The following is a 12,095-nucleotide window of genomic DNA, read 5'->3' as shown; positions in this document are numbered from 1 at the left end:
GCACCTGAACGTAAATTGCATAATGTAATTGTAGTTACTCTGTTCATTTCCGGTGTAATTGATGACACAAATTATGCTTCGAGTAATCCGCGCTTCGACTGAGAACCTGTAGATATTGACAGCGGCGAGTTATCCTACGGGCAAATAGAGAAATTGCCCGGGGCCCCACCAACAGGAGACCCCAAATCAATTTTTTATAAATTCATTACTGTAGTAAGGTAATGGAAATTTAAATTTGTGCCATATAGGTTGCCGGCGTGTGGCAGAACCCAGAGATCGCGTTAAGAAAGGAACGAGGATACCCCAAAAATCCCCCAAGAAAAATGAAGTCAACACTGTACGCGGGGCTCCCGTAATTCAAATTTGCCTAGGACCCGTGAACCTATAACGCGCCGCTGGATATTGGTCTTTAATTTTGAAAAATAAAATTACTTTATTATTATTTTTAGATTAAGTACAAGGAAGACATTTGCGAAATCGCGCTTCCTTTGTGATAATTTTTAAGAGAAAAATTTATGATGGTATGAAAAATAATTTATGGCAGCAGTAAATGAGCCAACAGTATAATTATTGATAAAATACAATCAAATAGTTATGCAGGCTAATAAATTTTTATAAATATTAGAAATTTTAGTTTGCTGTTTGAGTGCAAAGCATCTGTATATTAAAAACAGTAAAAACCTGTCCAAAACGGAACTTTAATAAAACGGAAACCTGCCAAACTGGAAGAAATATTCGGTAGCGCGCGAGTCCGGTTTACGCAGGTTTTGTTGTATACTGTTTGAGTAGAAAATTCGTAAATTATTCTTGATATTTCGTTCAAAAACTTTAAATGGTTTAAACAGGAAAGTAAATAATTTTGGAAACTATATTTTACAAATTAATTTCAACTGGTTTATGAATTTGATTTTATATTTTTGCGCTTCATAAATCCCAAGTGTAAGAATAATCGATGCTGTGGGCGTTGCCTCTGTTTTAAAACAATAGAATGAGAAAAATAATTACGTAATTTTTAGAAAAATAGTGGAAATGAGGCTTCGGTAGCAGAATGTATTATGAAAAGGCAGCGGGCGACGAAATTCAAAAATTTCTCACGAGAGTGATGATTAGCAGTCACGCGGGAGTAAATGCGTGACTCACGTATTGCTCAGATGACGTAGCACCAGCAAAACAGTAGAAAGTACGTTCTGAGAGAAGATAAGGTCAGAAATCTTCATCGTATACGGTACAGTACATCAAACCCGTATACTTGTCGTATTTATCGGAATATATTTTTCGCCCGCTGTGGCGAATATTCAGTATTAGATGGATTTATCTTATAACAAGTAGCTTCCTCGACAATTAGGTCGTGTTTTTTTGTTTTGCATGCGTCACAACACTGACAGTGACGTTATTTTCCACATTTGACGATAAAATATCACTTATTATAAATTGAATCTAAAGGTAGTACGTATTAAGGATCTTGTTATCATCCTGGAAATCGTCCTCGAAATATAATACAATTAAACCTCTGTAAACCGGTAACGAATATTTTTCGGTTTGCCAGGTTTCCGTTTTTAACGGGTTCTTTTTAATATAGAAAATCGTTCCGTTCCTAAGAATTTTTCCCGTTTAGGCAAGTTTTCGTTGTATTAAGGTTCCGTTTTGCACAGTTTTACTGTAATCTTATGTAAGCGTTTAATAATAATTATTATTTATTAATAGAAATAAAATAAAACAAAAGATAAAAAGAAAAACAATTTAATAAAACTTCGAACTTATTAATTTTTACAACAAGTTTACATTCTTTTTAGTACTATGTTCTGTTAACAATATATTAATTATTGATTGTTCTCACTTTCACTTACTGCAGATTATTTAGGAAAGAAGCATTCGAACACGTTAAGGATCTAATCTGCTTCTTTTGTTGTGGCAAATTAAACCAAAAATTGTTGAAGATAGGATTGCCAGAATGTCCAGTCGACTCGAAAATTCCCCCAAAATGGGAAATTTTCGAGTCGACTGGGAAAATTTTGTGGACAATTTGATACTTTCGAAGGGAAAATTGAGGAATATAGGCCTATAATTATTATATTTAACGGTAATTTAACTTATTATTTATTAAAAATTGTTTTTAAACTTTTTTATTGCATTCCGTGTATTATTAGCTTGCCTAAATGGAGAAAATTCCATTTAAGTTTGTTAATTAAGTTACACTGCCGGACAGAAAAAGTGAAACATCCGTAAAGCAACGACGCACTTTTTCCGTCCAGCAGTGTAATTAGAGAGGTTGCGGCCGACGTTTCCATCGGGAAAACGTGTACGTCGGACGTTCAGTGCCTCATTCCTGTAAGCCTAGAAGTTTGACAATGGCATTTGGAACGTCAGTGGAATCATGGTCGACGTTCCAAACTCTATTGTCAAGCTTCTAGGCTTACAGGAATGAGGCACTGACCGTCCGACGTGCACGTTTTCCCGATGAAAACGTCGGCCGCAACCTCTCTATTATGATTTAATAACATTGTGATATAACTAAAGGTACGAAAAAGTAAGCGGTGTGATCGATTGACGTTGCCTTTAATCTTACATATTTCTCTATTCTGTTCATTTATTATGTACATTTGTTTTGCTTTTTATTAACCATTTGTTTAATAATTTCATTAATTTAAAACTTATTGGATTTATATAAATATAAATCTACAATTAATATTTATTTATTTATTTATTATGCATACTGGATACATTCCTTGATGCGGGGAGCAATACCATCTCCCCAAAACAAATTATTTGAATACGATACATTGAACAAAGTCACAAGCAAAAATATAAAATAATAAATTATATAAGAATCAACTTAAATTTAAGGAAAAGAATAAAATAAAAAATTGGGAGCGTCTGTCGATAAAATAAGAAAAATAATACGAATAAATAGACAAAATAATTTAATGATGAATGAGAACGTTTCTTGCCTATAAAAAAGAAAATATTAGTATCGATGATACAACACTGACAGATGCTCCCAAACTATACCGGCAATAAAACCAAATTTATAGCGGAGCAATCACGCCCCTAAAACAAAAGATCAACAGATATTTTTAGAAAACAAGGTTCGGATAAAATTTTAAGAACAACGCAACCAAAAATTTCTTCCCGTAACACATTTAGCCAAAATATGCCTTCTTCCACACATTTCTCTCGAGTAATTATTTAAAAAATACTGTACAGTGAATTACACCCAGCTCGTATAAAGAAAGACAAAATAATAAGAGAAACATCTCGATTATATAAGGAATTATCAAAAAAGTTACATTTAAAATTTTGTACTAACAATTATATGCGCTATTAATTATTTTTCCATTTATGCCATGTAAACAATTGTCAAAAATGTTAACCAGGAGAGGAGACATCTAAATTATCACTTATAAAATTAATACCTTGATCGTTACATCTAAAATTAATAAAATTTCATTTTTTTTACTTTCCAGGCTCTGTTATTTACATAACAGAGGGAAAGTACGGCGATCGGTCAAAGAAGACCCAAGATTTTTACATTTTTGGACTCGGAAGACTTTGAAACGTCCAGAAAGGCAAAAAAATTCAGGTTTTTTCCGCATGTGTGGATGTTAGTGTGTGGGGGAGCACGATTTTGTACACCCCGTTTGAAGCTTTTTGTTCAAACACTCCTGCGCTTTTTGTCCAAAGTTTCTGAAATTTTGCACGGAAGTTTTTTTATTATCGGAATTAATGCATTAAATTTTGGTGATTAAAGTCGATGGGATGGGGAAATAAACGGTGTCGTGTGTCGTATCTCGAGTAAGGTCTGACTTAATGATGATTTTACTCGTTATTAGCGTTTACAGTTTTTCATAAACGCATCTCTACCCTCGAAATTAACATTTTTTTGCCATTTTATAATAAAAAGTATAAAAATTTTTTAATAATAAAATATCACAACAGATGGCACCACACACACAATTTTAAATGTTGCCGAGAAAGTTAAGCAACTCGTTGGTAGATTTTTTTAGATTGAAAGAAGTTTAATTCTTAGCGTCAATATTTGTGCTATATAACAAATACCAATTGTTATGTTGGATATGAATATTTAATTCACATTTAACATTTAAAATCAGTATATTTTATTATTTAAGTACTAAAAGTTTCATATTAATCTGAGAATAAGTTATGTGATTAAATCAAAAGGTTTTCGTACATTATCTGATAAGAGGAAAAAGAACCATTGCAATATAATTAAATTGTAGTATTGACCTTAAAAGCTTTTAAGCTGATGTGTCCAACGCCATTAGTTTGCTGTATAAGTAAGCTATTCTTGTTCGCCAAATGGTAATTTGCTCTAGATAATTGACTGCTAAAAATAGTAAAGTTTTTCTCGCTATGGCGTATCAAATTTTTAACATTTCCTTTTTTATAATACAGTTTGTGTGTGTATTGTAATTTACACTGTATACAGGCTATACATTTTAAATTAAATAAAATTTCATAAATAAATTATCTCGCTAATAATATTTGGCAAGACTACATTTTATTTTAAAAATAATTCAAGAACGGAATTAGATAGATCCGAGACCAGATGTGAAAACTTTAGGAGCACGAGGCCCAATTAACTATATACGAACTTCCGATTTCCGCGAAAACAGTTAATAAATGACCGGCACGACTCTATTGTTTAAGGAAAAGTATGACATACAGGGGCAAGATACTACTAATTTGAGATGGAGAACGTATATTTTAAATTAAATGAATTAAAAATTGCAGCCCGGCATTGGGGTGATGTCACAATAAATAATTGCTTGTTTTTTATGAATATTTTTCTAATTTTTATTTTAAAATTATGAATCAACATAACTGAAAAAGAAAGTATTGCTTTTATCACATCAAACTGCATTTTCTTTACGTTTGCCTTAACAATAGTAAATAAAAAAAAGTGGAGAGAAAGGACAATAGTGGTTTGGCAAATTATATTTTAGAAATATGATTTTCAAATTTATGGTACTAATAGATTGAACAAAAACTCTTCGCTTCTAATATACAGAAAAGTAGGCTACTAAATTGGGAATAGTAATTTAAAAAACTATTTTAAATAAAATCCAGTAACGAGTTGCTTAACATTTAGTGACGCCATCTGTTATGATATTTTATTAAAAACTTTTTATATTTTCAACTATTATAAAATGGCAAAAAGCTTAGTTTTCGGGCTAGGAGTAATTTCATACAAAAAAAAAATTGTAAATGCCAATAACGAGTAAAATCGTCAGAAGTTCGATCTCACTCGAGATACGACACACGACCCCATTTATCTTCCCACTCCGTCGACCTTTAATTACGAAAATTTAATAGCATTAATTCCCTCAATAAACAAACCTCCCTGTAAAATTTCAGAAATTTTTGACAACAAGCGCGGGAGTTATTAAGCTTCGTAGAGGTGAACAAAATCGTAGCCCCGCACGCGCACTGACGTCCATGCATACAGAAAAAAAACCCGAATTTTTTTGTTCTTGTATGGTTAAGGTCTCCCGAGTCCAAGAATGTAAAACTCTCGTGTCATTTTTTGACCGATCGCCATACTTTTCCTCTGTTATATATACGGGTAACAGCCTGGATAGTAAAAATGAGATTCGATAAGCTAAATTATAATTTAGAGCTTTAGAAGATTTTAAAATAAAAATAGCATTAAATTTTATATTGAAAATGATACCAGAGCTGAAAATTATTATCATCATCTTTTTAACTTTACTCACATAGTTTGCATAAATTGTTATTCTAGTCCTAATTCTTACAAGAAGTATTTATATGAACTTTATATACAGTAGAAACGCGATTACCTGATCTTAATGGGACCAGAGTATTTAGGATAATCCAGAAACTCGTTTGTTTTTGTGTTTTGGATACATACAGCACCGTGCATTTAAAGTTTCACGAGATATAAATACTTTAATGCATTTATTGTATTTGAAAGTAAAGTAATTTACTAAAAATCTGACGTAATCTTACGTAATGGCCTAGTTTCGCTTCACGACGTATTAATTTCTAATTAGGTGGAGAATTTGGTCTCTTTGTATTATATACTCTGTGGTATTTATAAAGACACGCGTTCGTAATATAACGCTTTCGTGTTAGTTTCTACCGTATATAATAATTTTAAACGAGTAGGTTTATTTTCCTCGACACATTTTTAAATTTAAACTTTCGTGTAAAGAGTACGTGCTGTAGATACGGGCGTACGCGGGGCAAAGCTCGGAGACAAATAATTACATCAATAAATTTTTATTTTATTATTTAATTTTTTTGGATCTTTTTCACAAGTAGATTCTAGCATACGGTATTGCGTCGATACGTAACGACTGACGAAACGTCCCACAGTCGAGTGTATGAGGTTACGTATCCGAATCTCTTTTACGATTGTAGACAACTCTCGTGTCAAGTATTGGAGTGCCGGATGTACGTGATTGCGCGTGTGCGTTTTGCTCGGCGCCGTATTTGTGTGTCATATAACGTCATACACGACAGAGTAACCAAACTTTAAATGGGTGAAAGCGTAAACTTTGAGTGGTTCGTCTAATGAAAGGATACGGTGTAAAAAATTTTAAAACAGAATAAAACAAAGATTTTATTCTTCTTTAGGTTTTTTTGCTATTTAATCGGATTTATCGCACCACGATAATCGAGGAACTTTTATTCGGTTTTTTTCTTTCTTTTTATTTATTTTTATTAGATTCGATTTGGCAGTTACAAAGAGAAAATTACCACACATTACTTAGAAGTGATGCTGGGCAGTGGTCAATAAAACTGTCATAAAACGTACATTTTTAGTCAGTACAACGATACAACGACCACGTGTCATTTTTTAGTATACTTGAAGTTCTCTCGCTAGGAAAGGTATGTTTTGAAGTACTCTTTACCAAAATCTTTGGATCAATCCAGCCACTTGCTTCGAAATTGTGAAGCTTCGAGTGATTTGTACACTTTCGTGTGGTTACGAGTTAAAAATTGGATCATTAAGACAAGGTTTTCTCTATATTCTATTTTCGGTCAAAACTATTATCCTCTACGAGCGAATTGAAGTTATTTGCGTATGGATCAACTGCGTCACACATTACAATTTTACTTTTGTACCAGTCGGCGTCTTGATCAGTAAGAAATGTTAAATAATCTGATAAAAACGCGTGTTTTGCATCATTAACACGTGATGTTTATACAGACCCGAGCTAAATTATATACGCTTCCACGAACAGCACGGCACAAGTATGGCGCATGATGATTTGGTCAGGTGAGATGACGTTCGTGCGGGTTCTCTCTAATTTGTACCACTTTTTACTCGATCCCAAGGAGGGACAAATGTTCGTTTGGCCCATCTACGGACGCCTATGTTTGTAGAACAGATCGTTTAGCACTTCTAGTTAGTTATGGGACGTGTAGTTAGTTATGGGACTTCTAGTTTAAGTAAATCGTGTTTGAATACTAGTGTGCACTATCTCTGCATCGTGCAAAATAAGTTCACATCTGTTCAGGATTCTAGAAAAAAAAATGTAGAATTAGTATCTTTAAATTATAAAGACACATTACACCGAGATTACAGGAAGTTGAGACGCTTCATACATGAACCTGTATACAATTTTACGTTACATGCGGATGGCCTTCATGCGGATGGCCTTCATGCACCGTTAAATCCTACCGTCGAGAACAACCCAGAGACGGATTTATCTATGAATTGACCGAGAGGCTACTGTGGGTTTCCAAATCATTTTGTGAATTACATTATTTATTTGTTAAAATCTTAGAATTAATAATAATAAGTTCTTGGTTAATAACAAATATAAATTTACTTACAAAAATTTAATACGTAATACTGTACTTTGTATAATAAGTATTTCATGCGCGGTGTGTGAAGTATTTCGTTTAACTCAGGCCAGTTTCTATAGAAAGTTCTCCCTTGGAGGATCACCCATATGTTGTATTGCCATATTCCAACAAACCAAACCATTTACTTTACGGATTGATAAAGTATGAATTATTTTTAAAGTAAGTTACTAATGTTTTATTTTTTAAAACAAAATATAAATCTTTTTGGCAAACCAACAGCTTTACCGCTTCGGCCATCGCGTAAATAGGAATACTTGCCCAGATCATCAAAAATTTCCATATTAGAAGAATTAATACACTGTTTGGTAAGTGTAATGTACACGTACGATCGTTCGGATGATGAATGAAAGATTATTCGGCTGATTCTCCGCTGTAAAAAAGCTTTATTTAAACAGCTGTATTTAAAAATAGATGCAAAATACATAGCTTATATTCAAAATTCGATTATAAAGTGGCTTTTACTTTCCGCCTGTTATATATAATAGAGGGAAAGTATGGAGATCGGTCAAAAAATGACACCCTTGAAACGTCAAGAAATATTAAAAAATTCGAACTTTTTTCTGTGTTTATGAATGTTTGTGTGGGGGGTACGATTTTGTTCACTTTGAAGCTTAATAACTCCTGTGTCTTTCGTCTAAATTTTCTGAAATTTTTCAGGGAGGTTTGTGTGTTAGGGAGATTGATGCTGTTAAATTTTGGCGGTTAAAGATAGAGGGGTTGGGAGATAGGGGGTCGTCTCTCGAATCTCGAGTGGGGTCGGACTTAATGAAGATTTTACTCGTTGTTAGCATTTACAAATATTTTATAATACTCACCCTAAAAATTAAGTTTTTTGCATTTTATAATAATTTATTTTATTTAAAAAACGTTTAATATAACTTCATAACATAAGTGTCATATGCAGTTTTAAACGTTGTGGGGAAAGTTACGCAACTCGTTGCTGCATATTTTTAAAAGTTCAACGAGAAAAAGATTCAAAATTGAGTTCATAACACACTAATTCTATAACTTTGTTAAATTTACACTTAGCATACCGGTAGTTTAAGTGACGTGATAAACTGTAATGTAACTGAAGCTTATATCAACGACATATTCCTTAAAGTTTTCGCTATAGTTCAAAGTTCTTTATTGACTGTCTTCTTTAAGAAACTCGATACGATCTTCGACGACTACGTCATAAAATCGATAAATAGTGAAGATTAGCTTTTAAGAAATGAGTGTATTATTATTTATTTCTCAGTGTTTTGTTTATATTCTAGTTAAATATTCAAAAATTTTAATTTGAAATCCATCTTAATTTCTAAAAGCTGCATCTTCAATATCACTGCAGCAATCATGATAGCGGAAGAAAATATCAAGATTAGTATTAAATTTCAATAGAAAACAGATACTGGAAGTTCAGCAATCTTCTCAAGAGTTCAGTTAGCCACGTTCTTGCTGTAACTTTAATAATAATTCATTTTCTTTTTAATAAAAAGTTTTCCGAAAGAGGAAAGATACGTTTATTTGTAAGGCATTACAAAAACTTTAACAAATGTAAGCGAACAAAATAAGATGTAAGGCACGTTACGAAACCTTATCACAGTTTCAATTTTTAATATATAAATTAAGTAGACACTATGTTTATAGCATTTCTATTGATAGAAAACTGTGTTTATATATACGGTGTTTCAGAAATGTTAGGTTGAAGTTCAGTCTTTTAGAGTGAGATAATCTAAACAAAAATTCCAGGACCATTTTTTGTTCCGAATCTTAATCAACGAGTAACAAACTTTTGATAAAACTCTAGTCGTTAATTTATAACTTTATGCACAGTTTTAGCTGTGTGGATAGGTTATTCGTATTTAGAGTGTTCTTATAACCAAATTTTTCTCGCTTACTTTTTGGTCTTTGCAATCGAAATATGCCGCGCGACTGATTTCATGTAGAATATAAACTGAAATTCGTGTACAAAACTGTTTTGGTCGTGCCTGATATTTAGTTACAATAGTTTAGGTCCTATTTACCTTCTTAGTGAAAAGTTTGTGTACGGCAATGCGACACGTGGAAGATCTGACGAAAGGAATGTCTCCCGAGAGAACTTTCCGCGGGAAAATTGGCCTCGTTTAGATGTTACGAACGTAAAGAAAGCCCGGAAAACCCCACGACCAACCACCAATGCGCAGTGGTTTTATCCACTCGGCCATTAGTGGGCCTAAAGTAAAAAAACTTCTTTTTAATCGTTCTCTCTCTGATTAGAAGTTTATTATCTGAACTAACGTGTTGTTGATAAACTGGTATGATTTAAATATAGGCCTATATATTTTTAAAATAATTTAAATATAAACGATTAATATTGACAGAATCGTGAAATAAATGATAAATCATTTAAGATGGAAATTACATTATTTTTATGCTCAGAAGGTTTTTTCCTTATGCAGTTTAATATATAGTATATTAGGAAGAGAACGATTATTTTAATTCGCACATTACATGAGAAATGGCATAACTATACAATTTAATATACAGTAGACCCCCCTATAACGCTTAGATACGTTCCACGCTAACCGAAAATTACGTTGTAGGAATGATTAAATACATGAGCCAATCGCAGCCCGATAGGTGTGAACTTTACGGACTAAGGCTGTTCGAAAGGTTTTCTTCTATAAAATTAACCGATTCTAGACTAATTCCNCTGTTAATAAGCGCATTTTCGAGGAAAATTTGTAATATAGAGGATCAGATTTAGCGTTAAATAATTAAAATTTTGTTGGGTAGAGCTTAACCTTAAATGCGGTGCGAATGTTACATAAATGTATAAATATTAATCAATATAATCGATAGCATTAGTGTTTGTGTTTTTGGTGATCGTTTCAAATACGAGCGTTGTAGCCATATTTTTCTAAAAATAAAATGACGTCGAAACTTGCATTAGTCTGTTTGGCAACATTCCAGATAATTGCGGTTTATTTATGGGGTAATACTTAGAATTTTGTTGTGTGATCTCTCTTACTTTCCTGTCTTTTGTAGAATATCACATAGAGGAAGTACGGCATTTGGTCAAATTGTGTGTCGTCGTTTATTTTGCATTATATCGCAGATTTATCGTCTGAAAAACAGGTTTTGGCCGTGATGTCTGTCTGTATTTAATTAAATAAATGAAATAATATAGTGGCTTATCAACAAAGCTTTATTAAACAATTTTTAAAAGTTATTTAATTTTACACTCTTAATTATTTTTAACGTCTATGCAAGAATTTTATGTATAATAAGATTTACAAATTAGTTTTAGCATATTAGAAGAGAGTGTACATACATAAAAACTGACATTTTTATTTCTATTATAATCATTACAGCGTGGTCTGTTTTAATTACTAAATTACTCAGCGTGTCTCGATTATAAATTAGAATATTTTACGATAAATATGTCAGATGTCATTAAACTTGTCAATAATGATACTTGACTATTTGTATCATTATTGTATTTTATAACTTTTATCCAGTTTATTTGGAAAATATAGGGCCTAATCTTAAAATAAAAGTAGCCAAAAGGTTGAGGCGTTTCTCTCTACTCGATGAGTACAGTCCATTAACAGTACAATAAAATACCTACAATCAGTCGCCCATCATTGTTTTTGATGATAAATTGATTTTAAAAAATCATATAACGAAAATAATTAAGCAATTTCAATTATTCGGAGCTCGTTGTGGCGATTTTGCAGCCCTATTACTACTAAGAGCATTTTATCATTCAAATATCAAATAATAAACCTTAATAATATGAATAAATTTAAATACAGTTTTCATCCTAAAAATCTCTTCGTCCAATTTTTATTCTTCCGTGTTTATTAAATTTTACATCAAAATTTATTAAATGGCATTTGGTTATTGATCATGATGCATTCAAAATTGATAAGCTGTAAGAAAAATGAATGCTAAGCTTTAGATGATTGGTTATAATCAATCATTATATTTAGATAGTCAAAGATGGATACAGTTCAGAATATTTTCCCTGAATTATCAAATTAAATTACTTGTGTATAATAATAAGTATTTAGCTTATAAATTAAACTGTAATTTTTTAAAATGCATTTCGGGTCTTAAATCCCTCTTCAGTCGGAGTACAGGTAATGTTACAGTAAATTGCGCGTACTCTACACGAACAGGGGTTTAAGACCCAAAATGCATTTTGGAGAGAAGATAAAATATTAAAAAATGAGAATAGATTGTTAGTTTCTGTATATAATTCTTCTGTCTCG

The 12,095-nt window shown here is 32.1% G+C and overlaps 1 protein-coding gene across 2 annotated transcripts in view; it reads left to right on the top strand.

The window, feature by feature from the left end:
* Positions 1 to 12,095, top strand: part of LOC111639970 — a 45,800-nt gene that overhangs the window by 13,402 nt on the left and 20,303 nt on the right. The gene's annotated exons all lie outside the window — the stretch shown is intronic.

The sequence above is a fragment of the Centruroides sculpturatus genome, unplaced genomic scaffold (genome assembly GCF_000671375.1).
Source record: "Centruroides sculpturatus isolate CEXI.00-Female unplaced genomic scaffold, Cexi_2.0 scaffold1286, whole genome shotgun sequence".
Lineage (NCBI taxonomy): Eukaryota > Metazoa > Arthropoda > Arachnida > Scorpiones > Buthidae > Centruroides > Centruroides sculpturatus.
The sequence above is the reverse complement of the archived record's forward strand: the minus strand, read 5'-3'. Positions and strand labels throughout refer to the sequence as shown.